Genomic DNA, 5,539 nt, shown 5'->3' on the forward strand with positions numbered 1-5,539 from the left:
CCTTCGCACCGCTGAGGAGCGCCGAGGCCATTCATGGAGCCGAGGGCAGGGGAGAGGATCAGCCAGGGGCCCCCAGACCATGTAAGGAAGGGGAGGGGGCAACCAGGGGATGGCCAAATAGGGAGCTGGGGAGGGGCGGGCGTGAAGGGTCGGGGGCAGGGAACACGACGTGCCGCCAGCCCTCCCCTCCCCCTTCCTGGTGGGGGCGATCCCTGGGTGTGCCTCCGAAGCCCCGCCGGCCCGAGACAATGAGCCACACAGAAGCGGGAGGGCTTGGCACCCTGCCCTCCGCTGAGGGGTCCCGACAGCTGGGCCAGGGCGCAGAGGAGGCGGCCGCATGGGGTGGCCAGGAAAGGGGCACCTGGCGGTCTAGGGTCCACCAGCCTGGATGACTTTCCTCCAGGAGCTGGGGTGGTGCTCCTGTGGGGCAGAAAGCTGAGATTAACCGAGGCCACCTTAGCCCCAACCCATGCAGAGCTCGGGCCAGGCCAGGGAAAAGGCTAGAGAGAGGGCGACTGTGCGAGCCCGGCCGGCCTTGCCGGAGAAGGGTCAGGGTCACCCCAGCCCAGACATCAGGTCTCTTTCCTCCATGCGGGGTTTTTGCTCAGGACTCTGGTCTTTGTCCAAAAGAGGATCCCGGCCTCCAAAGTCAGTGAAGAAACAAATGCCAAAGGCAGCTTGACCACTTGCTGGTGGAAAGATGAACATCTGTAAACGGGGGGCAAAGCCCTTCACTCCCGGTGGAGACAAAACTGAGAGAGCAAATTCTTGCCAAGAGCTGCAACTTCCACCTATGAACGTATCATATAGACGAGCAGCGTCGTCACATCAGGCAATGAGTTAGGGAAGCAGTCTCGGGCCCACCCTGGAATACTAAAGGAGAGTCTGCATGTCAGCCAGATGCCCCGTTGACTGACATGTACATTAAAGTGTGAGAAGCATTGGTGTAAATGACTGATACCAGCTCCTTCATGGAAACAGATTTTGAAGGACCTTGGGACTTTAGAGCAGGGGACAGAAAGATGACAGGAAGCAGGGAGAGGGGCATGCGATGCGAGAGACATGAGAAGGACACAGATTGCCAGTTTGCCCTGGGGTGCCCTGTCGTCTCAGTTCTTGACTGGCACTTTGATTTTTAATGCTTGTGTTTTTCCTCCTGTTCACACCAGCTAAAAATAGGAAACTGGGCACAGGCATCCACCTCTAGAGTGGTCTTGGAGAGATATGCTGAGGAGGCCTGCTGATTAGATACTCCTCCCGACCGGGAATGCTGGGCCCTCCCCCTGAGCTCCCAACCATGTTTGGGTTAGTCTGGAGAAGAAAGTGTGGGGGCAGCTGGGTGATGGAGGGGCCTGGCTGGGATCTCCCCCCACCGCACAGTAGGCGTTTTACAGTGAACATGATAGGATGCAAACAGTAGAGCTGCCTAGGCTCAGGCAGATGTAGGAAAAAACAAACAAACAAACCCAACAAAACAAAACAAAAAACAAGAAAAAGGAGAAATGGTGGTACAGCCACACAGCCCTGGGTTCAAATCCTGCCTCTATCACTTATTACTTGTTCTTGGACAAGTCCATTCACTTTCCTGAACCCCAATTTTCCTCTCTGAAAAGGGACACCATAACTCTTGTGGCAAGGGTTATTAATTACTGTAATAATTAGAGATATATGGAAAAAACACATAGATGATAAAAGCAAATTGTAACAATTACAATTCAGTCACAGTGATACTTTGGGAGGTAGCTGTAGCTCTTACTTTTGAAGAAGTGGGCCCATTTTATTTATCTATTGATTCAGCGAATATCTATGAGACAATAACTGCTGTCACAGGGATGCAGGGATAAGACAGAGCCATTATAGAACGTACTGCAGGGCAATTACAGGAAAGGCAGGGGCATTATGGTACCCGCTGGGAAGGAAAGGGGGCATCACCGAGCAGTCATGAAAAGAGGGAGCCATCCAAAAGAAAGCCTTCCTTCGTGGTTTTAAAAGTAGGGCAGGATTGAAGTTCACAAACATTTGTGTGAAAGACAGTTTCTACTATGAGTGGCTGATGGCAGATTCCCACGTTCACAGCCATATGGGCAAAGGGAGCTCCTGGAAAGTCGGGCTCATCCCTGAACACCATGGTTATAGACCTGAATCCTTTGCAAATACTTCCTGGCTCAGGAGGCCAATTCCAGCCCACCACCTGCGGCCCAGTCTGCCTTGTGGGGGAGGCAGGGGGGGGGCAGGAGCACAGGGGGGGCGCGCAGATTAGTGGAGCACTGAGACCAGTTTCATGAAACAATTTTCACCATTAAAAGGTTTTTAAAACAATTTCATTTTTCCCTAGTTAGGACACAATGTATTATATGCATTGTATTTGTGATAAGAAAGAACATTTTTTTCCCTTGAAGATCTGTGATAGTTTGATATAAGTATAAGTCAATGACAGATTTTCATTTGACACAGTTTTTCAGGGATCCATTTAATTTGAAAATGGAGATTGGCTTCTGTCACGCCTACTTAAATACATAAAAATGACTTTCTCCTCTGTGGTGCATTCTAGATATTCTCTTGTGAAAAATTGTGGCAAAGCCCTAACCGGTTTGGCTCAGTGGATAGAGCGTCGGCCTGCGGACTAAAGGGTCCCAGGTTCGATTCTGGTCAAGGGCATGTACCTTGGTTGCAGGCACATCCCCAGTAGGGAGTGTGCAGGAGGCAGCTGATCGATGTTTCTCTCTCATCGATGTTTCTAACTCTCTACCCCTCTCCCTTCCTCTCTGTAAAAAAAATCAATAAAATATAAGAAAAAATTGTGGCAAAATATACATAACATAAAATTTACCATATTAACCATTTTAAATTGTACAATTCAGTGGCAGGTGCTCAGTACATTTACACTGTTGTGCAACCAATCTCCCCATTTCACTTTTTTATTCGACTAGTAACTACAGTGATTTCAAAACTCAGGAATGGCTATGTCCTGCAATTTGAAACACCACCCCCCCCCCACACACACACACACAAAAACACACAAAACAAAACAGAAACAAAAACAAAAACAAACCCCCCACAACAACACTGGTTTATATCCTGGAAGAGTGAGGATTCAAACCCAGGCACCTGACTTTGTACCCTGTTCTCCTCTACCACCCCTAAATGCCCTCCAGTCCACTTGTTCTGCAGTCCTCGCCGTGGAACACTAGAACCATTTGCAGCCAAATTGCCTGGGGCTGCCTCATAGAAACTCAAATTTCTGGTGTTTCACCCTGGGACATTGAGTCAGCATTTTATATAAGTCACCATCCCTCTTCGCCAGGTGATTCAGGGAGCTACAGAAATGTGGCAGCACCGCCTGGCTGCTCCTCCCAGGCCCTCGGAGCTTTGCTGAATGCTGCCCGAGCTGCCAGCGCTGGCCCGAGTCCAGCTTGGCTGACCTTGAGCATCCCAGCGGGATGGCAAAGCCAGGGCGTGACCCCAGGGCTCCTGAGGGCCAGCGAGGCACTCTGGGCAGGGACAGGCCAGGAGGGAGCCGTGCAGGGCGAGCCGAAGGAACAGAAGGTGGACAGTTCCCGCTGCCCTTGCCTCGAGGGAAGCCTGTTTCTTCCACCATCTGCTGGGACCTGGAAGGGAGGCCGGGCTTCCTCCCGCACTGGGGGATTAGTGGTCACTTATCTCAGCTGTTCCTCCGTTTGGAGGTGTCGCAGTATTTACAGAGAAGACAGAAACAGACTTGATTCCTCCTCACAAGCTCTCCCTGTCTTCTGCAGCCCCTGCATTCCAGGGCTGGGAGGGAGCGGAGGCTCTTTCTAGACCAGACAGTGGGGGTGGGGAGGAGCCAGGCTTCCTAAATTCTATTTTCTTCCCCACACATTTGTTCGCTCCCGCTGCCCTCGGGCTGGAGCTGGGTTTCAGTTTTCAGTAAAAGAAGAAAGTGACGTGGCTGTGAGGGACGCAGGCCCCACACATCCTGGTGCTCAGCATTCAGTGCCACGCACGCCGAGCCTGCCGCCTGCTTGCCCATGTTTCACATGCAACCACCCCAGGGATCAACCAGGGGGAGGGTGTTTCAACTCCAAATGGGCTCTGTTTTTGGCACATCCTGGCAGTCCCTGCCTTTTGACAGGATAGAATAGGACGCTGTGATGAACCCTTTGATGAGATTTAGAGAAGGAGGACAAGGCAGGAGGTAGGGGGCCTTGGGAGCAGAACGAAGAAGGGAGATCCTTTTGGGTGTTGGAGTCACCAGGGCCTGGTGATCTAAAAGCTGAATTTCCCCTCTTCCATCCCAGTGTTGGTCTGGGAAAATCACAAAGGGTTTCAAAAGCCTTTTTAATTCCTTAAAAGGAGTCAGTCCTTGGAGAATGAAGTGCTGAAGCTCACAGGTTTCTGCTTGGAAGGTATGCCTCTGAGCTCAGAGCTGGCTCGCTCCCCACACAGGCAGTCACTAACTCTATTTATGGAGTTTCAGTTTTTCAAATGTTACCTGCAGCGAGCCTGCCTTTGAGAGCCCAGATGTGTCATTGCCCAACCTAAGCCTGACCGTGTTTCGTGCTCCCACAAGCGTGGGAGGGCCTGCGGAGGAGGTGAGAGCTGTGAGCTCAGAGGCGCTCCTGCTGCCACTTTCCCTCAGGGGCATAATAATGTGGAGCTGGTCTCTTCCCCATTGCAGAGCAGGCACACATCTCCCAGAACAATAGCGGCAGTGACACTCATCACTAACCTTCACTGAGCACCCAGAGGGGCCGTGCACTGTCCTGAGACTCTTGATGCGCACAGGGTCCAGGTGAAGCTTTCTAGGTGCGGCTGCACTGACTGACGACCAGCTGCCGGATCTGCAGAGCCCATGCCCGTTTACAGGGCTGCTCTCTGATGCCCTCAGCCGTGTAAGAAATGCGCCATCTATATCAGAGGTGCCCCTGCCTCTATTGCAAGGATGTTGTCTCAGAAGTTCATCAAAGGGCCCAGTCTTCTTATTGAGCCTCTTGGAAGAAGTTCCTGTTTGGCTCTAGAACCAAGAGCAGTAGCACTTCTACTGTGGGACTGGGTTGCTTTGATCCTGTGGGTCCTGAATCTAGTAACCAACCAGGTTTTCCTTTTGGTAGTGGCTAAGAAAAATCCTAAACCACAGGTGTGCCCAATTGTTAACATGATTATACATTTACTAGAGGCTCGATGCACGAAATTCATGCAAGTGGCTCGGCCCTCACAGCCCCGGCTGCCTCGGCCGGCTCTCGTAGCCCCAGCCAGCCCTCACAACCCCTCGCAGCCCCTCGCAGCCTCGGCCGGCCCTCACAGCCCCAGCTTCATCCAGAAGGTTGTCTGGATGGTCGTCCGGAATGTCATCTGGATGGTCATGACGCTGTTTGGTCTAATTAGCATATTAGCTCTTTATTATATAGGATTTACTTTATACTAGTAGACCTACCTCTATTTTTCATTTTTCTATTTCTTCCATTTTTAACTTTTATTTATCTGTCTTTGCAAGCTGCAATATATTCTTTTGTGGGATAAGATAAAGGATGGAAGGGTGAATAGATGGTTAAATGGATGG

The sequence above is a fragment of the Myotis brandtii genome, unplaced genomic scaffold, assembly GCF_000412655.1.
Source record: "Myotis brandtii unplaced genomic scaffold, ASM41265v1 scaffold927, whole genome shotgun sequence".
In the NCBI taxonomy this organism is placed as follows: domain Eukaryota; kingdom Metazoa; phylum Chordata; class Mammalia; order Chiroptera; family Vespertilionidae; genus Myotis; species Myotis brandtii.